This window comes from the organism of the source record quoted next, unplaced genomic scaffold (genome assembly GCF_019419815.1).
Source record: "Pyrus x bretschneideri cultivar Hongxiangsu unplaced genomic scaffold, Pyrus_bretschneideri_v1 Contig69, whole genome shotgun sequence".
NCBI classification, from domain to species: Eukaryota; Viridiplantae; Streptophyta; class Magnoliopsida; order Rosales; family Rosaceae; genus Pyrus; species Pyrus x bretschneideri.
In genome coordinates, this window is record NW_025999808.1 from 2,014,574 (window position 1) to 2,029,015 (window position 14,442).

Here is a 14,442-nt window from a genome sequence, read left to right on the forward strand (position 1 = left end):
TGTTCTCGAGTTCTTCGATTTTCCATCTTCTGCTCTGTTCTCAGGGAACCACTTTTCGATTTTCTAATCATTCCACAATCAACAACTCCTTTTGGATCATCACATGTAACAAATGATCTGTACACAGCCGTCTTGAAGCATAATTCTGTGACACAAAATTAGTCACTAAAAGTCAGAACATGTCTGATGCTACAAAAAACTATAAAATCCAATTAAAAAACTAACGAAATTACAAATAAGTTAAGTGAGCATGAAACACACATGGTCTTGGATATTCTAATCCCTAGCTTTACCAGCATCTGGTTTTCCTTTCTCTAAGGAAGAATCATAGAAACAGTCTTTACTGAAGTCAGATTATCGCACCAAAATTTGTCTCTAGGATTAGATGAAGAGAGAAAATGGACTAGAGAGCTCAGCAATGTCGAACCCCTAAGACCATTAACTAATGCAAGTTAGAATGTACCAATCAAATAATGGGGTTTAAGGAATGCATTTCAGAATGCTAGACCAAAAATGTTGATTCCAAGTTGTGCATAGATTGGAGTGAAGAAGCTATCCACAAAGCTAATAAACCACCACGTGATACTGAAAGCGATCGCTATTGGAATAAAGAGTGAGCAACTAATATGATATATAAGAGCAAAAAGCAATCTCAAAGAAAGAGAAGGAAGCTTTGATCTCATTAGCTACTGCATTAAACGGATGCATCAATAAAATCCACACAAATGACATGGTTAGCATAAAATTACATGAAATCAGCTCAATCTGGAACTTATAAGAGGCTAAGTTGTGCATTCTTGAAATCATCTATTGAGAGGCTATTTCTCTATCTTATCCAGCTATTCCTTTGCCTGCAACAAAACTCCTAGAGTTCAAACAAATGATATACTTCTGCTTTCGGAAAGAAAGAAAAATAGATTATAAATACCTCATGGCTCAAGCTAATAAATTTAACTACTCTCAGATCTAAATCTTATGAATAATCAGATATACAACAACTTTAAAGATATTTGACCCTCCCCACAACATAGAATGATGGTTTACACATGCAGTATCGAATGGAAAATAGTATTGCATATGAACATGATTTGAACGAAATAGGAGCCAGAAGAAAGAAATGCCCATCATCCTGTCACGAACATTTTTGATACCCAACTTCTAACAACTTTGGAAAACGTCTACACATAGATAAAAAGAGATCAGAATGATTGTTATCAAGAATAAGAAAAAGGAGCACAAACACTCAAAGTATGGGAAAACGTATACGGCAACTTGGGTCACCAAAATTAACAAACTTTGACACACTCTAACCGGTTCTTGATAAATTACTGCCGACTTACGAGACAAATTTTTACGTGCGTATCAGTGGCATAATGCAGCATCAACACCTTTAAACTGATTAAAAGTAAAACGCAACGATCACTACAAAAAATATGGGCAGTGCACACAATAAATTATTTGTGCCCTTTGAGGCCAAAGGGCACCAACTTATGTGCCCATAGACCAATGGCAACAGTGCAGCAACTATTATATTATGGGTGCCCTCTATAGGCTTTGCCTTTGATCATTGGGCACAATATGGTCTTTGCTGCTCAAAAAGCTCAGCACAAATAAGGGTTTTGTGTGCCTCTTTTCTGACACCTGTGTCAGATGACTTTTCTGTTAGCACAAGTTTGTTATTGTGCTCAGTAGGAGAAATATATAAAAATAATAATAATAATAAATTCAAATAGTAATACCATCAATAAGAAATTATTCATATAGATAATGAAAATAATTCCTAATACATTTTTCTTCCATGAAAAACTCTTAACTAAATCTAAGAATCTAACAAATACCATTACTCTCGAGTTCCTCGCATGCCAGACAACCCTCAACCACCGCAAACAACCTTCAGCCCATGCTCCAGCCTCTGAAAATGAACATGAGTAAGAAATCTATCGAGCAGTAAAAGCAGCGATGCTGATGCATTGCTACTTTCTTTTCAAACACCATGTAGCAAAGTGTTGACAGAAACGCAAAATACATAATATTTTTCAATCATTGCGTAAATACACACACCATAGACTTTAACGATTTCTTATGTAAGGGAGTAGCTAAATAGCAAGTTGTTATACTAATCTAAATTATAATAGTAGAAAGATATACTCATCGCAGCATAATGCAAAAACCAGCCAAATTGAGGAAAAGGCAAAGAATAAGTAAAAACAAATAACCAGGCAAGCACAAGCTAATAAATAAGTTTTTGGAAATTTAACCTGCTTATAATCAAGTAGTTTTCAACTTTAATGATGTCTTTCGGGCTTCCACTCGGTAGGGAACTATACAACAATATGAAAAATCATTATAATTTATCAATTTATTAGTTTATAAGTAGGAAGAGAGGAAAGGTAACTTATCAATTCTAATACAAAAAAAAAAAAATATGTAGTTACTCTCCAATGATTTGAATAAGTACATAATATCACCTAAACAAAAGGAATCCCCAACGGGAAATAATAATGCACTTAGTGTAGCACATACAGAAAGAATAAACTTTTATAATCCAATACAACAGAGGAGAAAACATATGCCCTTAAAAGAATAAAATTTACAGGAAGGTGAAAACCTAACCTGTTCTAGGATGGAAAAATCTGAATCTCAGCGTAGTCCTAAGGTGCACTGGCATCAATTCCCCTCCATGTTTAATGCGCTTAAAACTGAACCCAAACAGAGCAACCTGTATGGGAAAAGAGGGAAACAAAGTTTACGTAAAAAAATTCAGCATTTGAAAATGCAGATTTACAAAAATTCAGCACTTAAACAAACTAAAAGCCTGCGAATTCAGTGTAATAGATACACATACATACATACATACATACATATACATATACATATACATATAAATTCATAGATAAAGAAAAACCAAACAATTTACAAGAGCAGAGAAAATGAAGAGATAAAGAATGAAAGACATACCTCTATCATCTGTGGGAGGACTCATATTTGCTTTAGGGGCCTTTCCACCACCTGCTTAAAGATGATTCTTATATAACAACTCCACCATCCAAAACAACCAACAATGGAAGCAGAAGATTAATAGGGGAAACTAAAAGTACTCCTCATAAGAAATACAATTACAAGTGTTCAAGATAAAAAACAAACAAAATTTCTGAGATTTTCCATAAAGTAGTTCACACAACCAATAAGAGGGGAAACTACCACATATTTCTAGTGATGTTCAAGGACCAAAAAACTTTCAAACATTAAAAACTTAAAAATGCATTACTAGGTTGTTCAGTCCCATAAGACTTTGCAAAAGGTTACATGGCTAGTTGCCCAAGGTTCAGATTCGTTATATAGATAAATGTTATCATCTTCATTTTGATTCCAGTATTCAAGCACACAGACTAGAGAAGTTTTCCATCCTTTAAAGTTATGTAACAGACCAAAGAAATTGACCAACCGGAATTACTGCTATTGAAACCGGCTAACATAACCCCTAGCTTGATGTTAGTGGGTAAAAGACCCACTCGGCTAACAGACTACAACATTCATTATGTAGTCATCAAAAGAAATACAATCGAATTCAAAACCATTCCCACAATCAGTCAAAAATGACACCAACAAACAGAGTTAATTAAAATCAATACTTACAAGTTCCAGATCTGCCATGGAGTAAGGCTACCTCAGCATCTTTCAGAACCTGCAAATTCAAAATGTCTTAATCAAATATATAAAAAGAAAAATCAGGTAAGCAAATACAATAGCTCTCAAGGTTATTATCATAATCTCCTGTTTGTTGCAGAAGCCCTCCGCAAGGTTTGTAGGTTTGTGTTTTCTTGTGCTTCTTTTTCTTGAACATCCCTTAGTTCAAAATCTTCGCAGCCTACCAATGCAAGAGACCTGTAGAGTCAATAAGGGGCAGGATTGGAGTTAGAGAGATGGCAGCACCTATCTTCTTCTTAAGTAGAGAGACATGGAAGACTGGGTGTATTTTGGAGTCAGGAGGCAGATTCAAATAGTAAGCTACTTCACCTATGTGAGCTTTCACCTGGAATGGGCCATAAAACTTAGGTGCAAGTTTGTTGAATTGCCTAGTGGCCACAGATTGTTGGCGATAGGGCTGGAGCTTGAGATAGACCCAATCACCCACAGTGAATTGGCTTTCAGTTCAGCCTTTGTCGTAAACTTATTTCATTCGATTCTGTGCCAGCTGCAAGTTAACATGTAAGAGACGGAGGAGCTTGTCACGGTCCTGCAACGCCACATCAACCGAGTTAATTGTCGTAGTACCAGGTATGTATGATTGAATGGTTGGGGGTGGTAGTCCATACAACACCTGGAAGGGCGACATTTTAATGGCAGATTGAAAGGTGGTGTTGTACCACCACTCGGCATAGGGAAAGAGGGCATCCCACTTGTGAGGACGATCTGCTGAAAAGCATCGAAGGAAATGCTCGAGTGTGCGGTTTAAGACTTCTGATTGGCCATCAGATTGCGGGTGGTATGCAGAACTATGACACAATTTGGTGCCTTGTTTGTTGACAAACTCTTGCCAAAAGTGACTTAGAAAGGTTCGGTTATGATCAAAGACAATCGATTTTGGCATACCATGGAGAAGAAAGATTTCCTTGACGAATGTGTCAGCAACGGATGTAGCTGTGTATGGGTGTTTGAGCGGAATAAAATGGCCATATTTAGTGAGGTGATCGACAACTACCAAAATGACTATGTAGCCATTGGAAGACAGTAATCATTCGACGAAGTCAAGAGCAATATCCTGCTATATGCTAAAGGAATGGGGAGCGGTTGCAAGAGACCCAGCGGGTGAATATTCTCATGATTCTAGCGTTGGCATTCCGAGCATGTCGGGCTAAAGAAAGTTGCAAAAGACTCGGTTATAAGTACGGAGAAAGCCGGAGTGGCCACCTTGCAGCGAGGAGTGGAATTTGTCTAAGATCTTTGGACACCATTGTGGTGTAAGAGGGACAAAAACTCTGTTTGTAATGAAGGACACCATTAACAAGTGTGAAGCCTCGCACAAAACTATTTGGTGTTTGGAGCAATGAAGACCAAAATGTTTGAACCTGTAGATCTGTAGCATATAATTGTTGTAGGTCCGATATACAATCAAAAACTGGAGAGGACAAACCCATAAGAGGCAGCAGCTCATGTTGGCGAGAAAGTGCATCTGGGGCACCGTTTTGGCAAACCTGCCGGTAGTCCACTGTGTAATTACGCCCAAAAAGCTTAATAAACCATTTGTGTTGTTGTGGAGTCGTTATACGTTGCTCAAGGAAAAACTTGATGGGTTTGTGGTCAGTCACAATCTGAAATTGTTGACCCAGGAGATAATGGTGCCAATTCTCCACAGCAAAGACGATGGCAAGCATTTCCTTGTCATACGTAGAGAAATCGAGATTCCAACCGGACTGTGCCTTACTGAGGTAAGCTATTAGATGACCTTCTTGGCATAAGACATAACCTATACCCATACCAGGTGCATTTGTTTCCACTTCAAATTGTTTGGTGAAATTGGGGATAACAAGCACGGGTGTGGTTACTAGCGCATGCAAGCTTGTCAAATGCAGCAATAGAGTCTGGTGTCCATGAGAAATTGCCCTGTTTTGACATATCAGTCAAGGGCTTTCCAATCAGGCCATAATGACAGACGAACTTCCGATAATAACCCGTGAGACCCAAGAACCCACGGAGGCCTTTACGAGACTGCGGTTGAGGCCACTGTGTGATTGCTTGAATTTTGGAACTATCCACCACACCTTGGCCCGAGATAGAGTGGCCTAAATAGTTAATCATAGGTTGTCCAAAGGAACATTTGCTTATCTTTACCCTCAAGCTGTGAGTAGATAAAACTTGAAAAACAATCTCCAAATAGGAAAGGTGAATAGCCAATGAAGGACTATAGACAAGGGTATCATAAAAAATAAAAAATAAATAAAAAATAAAAAATAAAAAATAAATAAAAAATAAAAAATAAAATAAAAAATAAAAAAACCTAAGACAAACTTACACAAGTATGGCCTAAAAATGGAATTCATCAAAGCTTGAAAAGTTGATGAAGCATTGGATAAGCCGAATGACATCACCAAGAATTCAAAATGGTCGTGGTGTGTACGAAATGTTGTTTTTGGGATATCCTCGGAACACATGCGGATCTGATGATAGCCTGACCGAAGGTCCAGCTTGGAAAATATGGCTGCCCCATGCAATTCATCAAGTAACTCATCCATAATGGGATGGGGAAACGGTCCTTGATGGTTGCTACATTCAAAGCTCGATAGTTAATACAAAGACACCATGAGTCATCCTTCTTTTTCACAAGGAGGGCTGGGGAGGAAAATAGACTATTGCTGTTTTGAATTACTCCCGATTGTAGGAGTTCCTGCACTTGTTTCTCAATTTCGGCTTTTTGGGAGTGTGGGTACCGATAGGGACGTATCGAGATAGGTGTAGTGTTAGGTAAGAGTGGAATTTTATGGTCTATGTGGCGTTGGGTTGTGAGACCAAATAGTATGGCAAAAAGATGGTGGTATTGTGTCAGGAAGGAAATGATGGTTGGGTCGATATGGGTTGGTGGAGAAAGAGAGGTATCCGTGGGTTGGGTTGGTTGGGGAATGAGATGGTTGGGTGGGTAAGTGGGTTGCAGTGAGTGATAGGTGCTAAAAGGTGGGGTGGCTTTGACTAGTCTCTGAAGAGTGTGGGTTTGGCCTTGGACATTGAATATCATTTTTTATGTTTGAAGTGCCACCCTATAAAGCCAAGAGACTCCAACCACTTGAACCCCAAGATAAGGTCATAACTTGGTATGTTCAAAAGGAGGAATGAACCTCGAAGGGCTTAGCCTTCCAGATTTACATCAACATCATGAACTCGCGAGGATGCAACAACTCGAGTGTGAGAGGTTGTGGTGAAATAAATTGGGGCAATATGTTCAATTGGCAGGCCTAGGTGGTGTGCAACATCCGTATGGAGCAAATTGCAAGCAGCTCCAGATTCGATCAAGACCGTAATCGGAAAGGAGTTAATGGAGCCTTGCAATCTCATTGGTTAACCCATGCTAAGTCCAGCGAGAGAAAAGAGCTCTAGCATGTGACATGGGGGATCGGGAGGAAGTTCTACCTCCGATTGGCAATCATGAAATTTAGTAGAATCATCCTCAGTGGTAGGGGCATCAAGAATCACAATCATAGGAAATTTGCATTTGTGTCTACGGACATGAGGTTCAGTGCAATGGAAGCATTCACGTTTGCGAATTTTTTCTTGAACCTCAGCGGGGGTTAATCGTTTGAAATGAATGGTTTGGGGTTTAGGGGATTTAAGGGATGAGATGGTAGGGATGAAGTTGGGGTTGGCTGGTTTTGGAAAGCTAGATAGGAGGTATTGCCGAGAGAAATTTGGGCGAAAGGTTCTTTTAGACTGATTTTTTGTTTCAAAAATTTTGGCCAATTTTTGAGCTTGGTGTAAAGAATCGGGTTCGAAAGCTAGGACATCATGGAGAATATCCTCTTTTAAGCCCCCCAAGAAAACATGTTTAAGCTAATTTTATGTCCAATCAATCACCTTACAGGAAAGTTTAGTAAACTCTACTATATAGTCATCCACAGTGCCCATTTATTGGATGTGGATAAGCTATGATTCAATATTAGCTATGTCACCCTCACCAAAACGTTGTAGCAACAGTTCAACAAATAAACCCCAATTGTCTTTGCCATGTCTTTGTTCGAAACCCCTCATCCAAATAGAGGCATCTGACCCAAAATTATATGCTGCCACAAGAACCCATTGTTGAGAAGGGACCTCGTAATAGTCGAGATAGTGTTCTACCATGGCTAACCACCCGTAGGGGTCTTCCCCATTGAAATGAAGAAGTTCCATTTTGATGGATTTGACATGATCAGGAGGGTGTTGGTAAGTATATGGTGTTGGGTGGGTATGGGTAGTAGAAGTAGAGGTGGGGGACGGTGCGACATGGAAAGAATGGGAAAAGGATGGGCCCGAGGTGTAAGGGTGGAGTGAGAAATTGGATGAAGAGGCTGGGTTCAGTTGAAAGTGGGTGGGCCTATTTATAATTGTATTAGGAGATGGAGTGGGCCGGGTTGAGGGAGTGTAAGTGGGTAGTGGATTTAAAGTAGGTAAATTAGAAAGGCCTAAGCCCGTGTAGGTGGTAGTTGATGGAGGAAAGAGGGAGCGGAAAAATGGTTGGAGGTTGGGTGTAGAGGATCGCTGGGGGTTGGAGGTAGCAGTGGGTGGTACGGTGGTGGCTGGGGTGGAAGTAGCTGGTATGGTGATGGGTAGGGTTGGTGGGAGGGCTGATTTTAGGAGGTGCAACTCGTCAAGCAACAAGAACTGGAAGGTTGCAAACTGGGAAGTCATGGTATTTTGGAATGCAGTGTTGGAGTCACTGAGTTGGTCGAGCGACTTCTGGAATAAAACTTGCTGGTTTTCCAAAACTACAATGGTGTCGCAGGTATCATCAACCTGGTTATGAAGGTGCCTATGATGAACATCCACTGCGACAGGGACGGCGTCGAGGTCAGAGCTAACGAATGATGTGTTTTTGCCCATCTGTCGACGGGCTCTGATACCAACTGGTATGCCCAATCGAATCAGAAGCTGAAATTGTTAGAGAATAAATAACAGTGTAGGAATTTAAAAGAAGAGAAAGGAACAAGTCGAGACAAAGGGTAAGAGGATTTTTTCATTCATTCATAAGCCCTATGGGGTTGAGATTAACACACACACACACACACACACACACACACACCAAGCCAAGAAAGGGAAACCCTAGCTAATGGGCTTAGGCTTGAAGAAAAGACAATGTAATTATTAACAAAAGGCCCGAGACTGAAAGAGATGAGCAAGGCCCAACTGTCAGGTCCTAACAAGTCACGATTCAGGGGACGGATCCACAAGTGAGGACTGAAGACTGCTGTGGGTGGGTTCGCAATTCAACTGACAAATTTGGGTGATGTCACTAATGTGGGACTAAGGAAGGATGATAGCTCGATTGGGTTTCGATGGAAGAGACAGGAGACTGTGAGTGAAGTGAGGTCGAGATAGAGGTTATTTTAGGGTTAATTATACATAAACGGTCTAGAATGAGGGACTGTCGACCATGTGCTTGGGCTTGTCCTCTTTCGAGCCCCTTGGGTTTTGGGCTTTGCATTCTCTTATCTACCTTGCTGGGTTCCTCTCTTGGTTGGATCCATTGTTTGGGCCTAAAAGTGCCCAACGTTAACAAAGAAAAGTTGACTTAAGTGTTTTCTATAAAAAAAAAATTAAAATAAAAAGTAACTTTTTATTAGTTCTCTCTTTAAAATAAGCAGAATATTTTAGTTTTACCAAATCCTTTTTATTGCTTAATTAAGCAATTTTTGGTATTAAAAAAAAAAAACAAAAACCAAATGAGGCCTTTGTCACACTAACTTAATCCCTAAAAATAGTCTAGTCTGAAAACACTATGTTAAAGAGCCTCAGGTTAGGGCAAGTACAGTAACAATTTACAAAATGATTTTTTAAAGAATTGTTTTGTTCTTTTAAAAAAACGAAATTGTTATTGGCATCAAGATTTTCATTTTGCACTCCGCATTTTCAATATTAGAATGAAAAATAAATTTGTTAAGAGTGCAAAATAATATTTTTGAAGTGTAAATAGCAGTTTCCAAAAAAATAACTGTTTTGCAAAACGAAAACGAAACAAAAGTAACAACTTTGTATTTTTGTAAATTTGAAAATGTATTTGATAGTTTAACTTTAGAATTTAAAAAAAAAACATTGAAAACGTGTCCAATACTAATATCAAGTCACCCCTTATTATCTGTTGTCTAGTAAGATGAGTTTCAATCCAGTCGCTTTTATATTTGTTTGACTTTATAGTGGATTGAACTTTGACTGGAAAAGTGCCAGAAGATTTTTCGTAGTGGAAGAGTTTTACCTTGTTGAAATCCTTGTGCACGGAAAAGGATCCTTGCGGGATCCTTTTCCTATAAATCGTAGGAATTCTGCAATTATATTCGTTTATCGTACATTATACAATCAGAAATTATTTAAAATTTAAAATTTAAATATAAATAGTACATAACGAAAATTGACTACACGATGTACGATGAACAGACATGATTGCAGGATCCCTAGGATCATTAAGAAAAGAATCCAGCGAGATCATTTTCTATTGTGCACCTGGAAACTTAGTTATCCGTATGGAGAAAATTGCAAGCAGCTCCGGAATCGATCAAGACCGTAATCGAAAGGGAGTTAATGGAGCCTTGCAATCTCATTGGTTAACCCATGCTAAGTCCAAGGAGAGAAAAGAGCTCTAGCATGTGACATGGGGGATCGGGAGGAAGTTCTACCTCCGATTGGCAATCATGAAATTCAGTAGAATCATCCTCAGTGGTTGGGGCATCAAGCATCACAATCATAAGAAATTTGCATTTGTGTCCAGGGACATGAGGTTATGTGCAATGGAAGCATTCACATTTGCGAATTTTTTCTTGAACCTCAGCTGGGGTTAATCGTTTAAAATGAGTGGTTTGGGGTTTAGGGGGTTTAAGGGATGAGATGGTAGGGATGAAGTTGGGGTTGGATGGTTTTGGAAAGCTAGATGGGAGGTATTGCCGAGAGAAATTTGGGCGAGAGGTTCTTTTAGACTGATTTTTGGTTTCAAAAATTTTGGGCAATTTTTGAGCTTGGTGTAAAGAATCGGGTTCGATAGCTAGGACATCATGGAGAATATCCTCTTTTAAGCCCCCCAAGAAAACATGTTTAAGCTAATTTTATGTCCAATCAATCACCTTACAGGAAAGTTTAGTAAACTCTACTATATAGTCATCCACAGTGCCCATTTATTGGATGTGGGTGAGCTATGATTCAATATTAGCTATATCACCTTCACCAAAACGTTGTAGCAACAGTTCAACAAATAGACCCCAATTGTCTCTACCATGTCTTTGTTCGAAACCTCACATCCAAATAGAGGCATCTGACCCAAAATTACATGCTACCACAAGGACCCATTGTTGAGGGGGGACCTCCTAATAGTCGAGATAGTGTTCTGCCATGGCTAACCACCCGTAGGGGTCTTCCCCATTGAAACGAAGGAGTTCCATTTTGATGGATTTGACATGATTGGGAGGGTGTTGGTAAGTATATGGTGTTGGGTGGGTGTGGGTAGTAGAAGTAGGGGTGGGGGACGGTGCGACATGGAAAGAATGGGAAAAGGATGGGCCCGAGGTGTAAGGGTGGGGTGAGAAATTGGATGAAAAGGCTGGGTTCAGTTGAGAGTGGGTGTACCTGTTTATGATGGTATTAGGAGATGTATTAGGCCGGGTTGAGGGAGTGTAAGTGGGTAGTGGATTTAAAGTAGGTAAATTAGAAAGGCCTAGGCCCATGTAGGTGGTAGTCGATGGAGGAAAGAGGGAGCGGAAAGATGGTTGGAGGTTGGGTGTAAAGGATCGCTGGGGGTTGGGGGTAGCAGTGGGTGGTACAGTGGTGGCTGGGGTGGAAGTAGCTGGTATGGTGATGGGTAGGGTTAGTGGGAGGGCTAATTTTAGGAGGTGTAGCTCGTCAAGCAACAAGGACTGGAAGGTTGCGAACTGGGAGGTCATGGTATTTTGGAATGCAGTGTTGGAGTCGCTGAGTTGGTCGAGCGACTTCTGGAATAAAACTTGCTGGTTTTCCAAAACTACAATGGTGTCGCAGGTATCATCAACCTGGTTATGGAGGTGTTTATGATGAACATCCACTGCGGCGAGGTTGGCGTCGAGGTCAGAGCTAGCGAATGATGTGTTTTTGCCCATTTGTCGACGGGCTTTGTTTGTAAGAGGATTTTTTCATTCATTCATAAGCCCTATAGGGCTAAGATTAACATACACACACACACACACACACACACACACACACACACCAACCCAAGAAAGGGAAACCCTAGCTAATGGGCTTAGGCTTGAAGACAAGACAATGTAATTATTAACAAAAGGCCCGAGACTGAAAGAGAGGAGCAAGGCCCAACTGTCAGGTCCTAACAAGTCACGATTCAGGGGACAGATCCATAAGTGAGGACTGAAGACTGCTGTGGGTGGGTTCGCAATTCAACTGACAAATTTGGGTGATGTCACTAATGTGGGACTAAGGAAGGAGGAGAGCTCGATTTGGTTTCGACGGAGGAGACAGGAGACTGTGAGTGAAGTGAGGTCGATATAGAGGTTATTTTAAGGTTAACTATACATAAACGGTCAAGATTTAATCTCAACCAAGCCAACGATCCACATAAGTTCTCCATTATATATATATATATATATATATTTGGGATTACCGAATTCCTATACCATCTTTCGGTGTGGTTGGGTTAAGTTAAAGGAAAGAAAGAGAGAGAGAGTAGAAGGGGAGAGTGAGAAAGTGGGGTTAGTGGAAGAGAGAGAGAGTAAGGAAAGAGTGGGTCATAAGTCTTTGAAATAATAATAATAAAAAATATATAATTGTGTCTTTTGACGACACCAATGATACATTTGAGCCTATTTTTTGAAAAAGTAGGTAATGAGAAAAAGGGAAGGAAGGCAGGACTGGAGTTTTTGAAAAACTCATTTAATGCTACTGCTCACCATTGTCTGGTGTGGGGTGCGATGGGCCTTGATCAATAAAAACTAATATTAAAATATGATTTGTGTCCAAACTTGTGAAGGAAGGCCCGAACTTTGTGTTTATAAAATCATTTGATTTAAATATATTAAATCAAAGAGCACAAAAATTGTTTTTTGTGTTTTTATAAATTAATAAAAAATTATGTTTACTGATATCTATAAATAGGGGCACAATATACTTTACTGAAGACACAAACTAATATGTCTTTTTATTTAAGAAAGCACATTTGAGATATTTTTGTGCTCATTGACATTAAAAAGCACAAATATATATATATATATATATATATATATATATATATATGCGCTCAATGAAAGTGAAAAGGACACAAATCAATTGTGTTCTTAGACCACTTTCTTTGTAGTGGATGTCACTAAATTTCTTGTCGAAATGCCTATACATACCCGAATCAATTGTTTGATCTTCTTATCACATTACTTGGAAGCTGGAGCAGAGAAATAGAGATATACTCACAACCAAACTTTGAACCAATGAGCGGAAAGTAGTACTGAAAATCCAAATTAGCACATTACAAGTCCAAATGAACTGATGAAAATTTGACAAACAAAATAAGGTTGTCATTTTGCCCACGTGCTTACGACGTCCGTAATCCTTCTTGCGCTTCCTAGTCGTCTAGAATGAGGGAATGTCGACCATGTTCTCGGGCTTGTCCTCTTTTAAGCCCCTTGGGTTTTGCATTTTGCATTCTCTTATCGACCTTCCTGGGTTCCTCTCTTGGTTGGATCCATTGTTTGGGCCCAAAAGTGCCCAGCGTTAACAAAGAAAAGTTGACTTAAGTGTTTTTCTATAAAAAAAAAATTAAAATAAAAAGTAACTTTTTATTAGTTCTCTCTTTAAAATAAGCAGAATATTTTAGTTTTACCAAATCCTTTTTATTGCTTAATTAAGCAATTTTTGGTATTAAAAAAAAAACACAAACCAAATGAGGCCTTAGTCACACTAACTTAATCCCTAAAGATAGTCTAGTCTGAAAACACTATGTTAAAGACCCTTGGGTTAGGGCAAGTACGGTAACAATTTACAAAATGATTTTGTAAAGAACTGTTTTGTTCTATTAAAAAAACGAAATTGTTATTGGCATCAAGATTTTCATTTTGCACTCCGAATTTTCTATATTAGAATGAAAAATAAACTTGTTAAGAGTACAAAATAATATTTTTAGAGTGTAAATAGCAATTTCCAAAAAAAAAAACTGTTTTGCAAAACAAAAACGAAACAAAAGTAACAACTTTGTATTTTTTGTAAATTTGAAAATGTATTTGATAGTTTAACTTTAGAATTTTTTTTAAAAAACATTGAAAACGTGTCCAGTACTAATATCAATTCACCCCTTATTATCCGTTGTCTAGTAAGATGAGTTTCAATCCAGTCGCTTTTATATTTGTTTGACTTTATAGTGGATTGAACTTTGACTGGAAAAGTGCCAGAAGATTTTTCGTAGTGGAAGAGTTTTACCTTGTTGAAATCATTGTGCACGGAAAAAGGATTTTTTTTGTAATTATATTCGTTTATCGTACATTATACGGAAAAATGATCCTTTTCCTAGAAATCGTAGAGATTTTGTAATTATATTCGTTTATCGTACATTATACAGTCAGAAATTATTTAAAATTTAAAATTTAAATATAAATAGTACATAACGAAAATTGACCGCACGATGTACGATAAACAGTCATGATTGCAGGATCCCTAGGATCATTAAGAAAAGAATCCAGCGAGGATCATTTTCTATTGTGCACCTCGAAACTTAGTTACCCGTTGTTTTTGCATTATGTTATT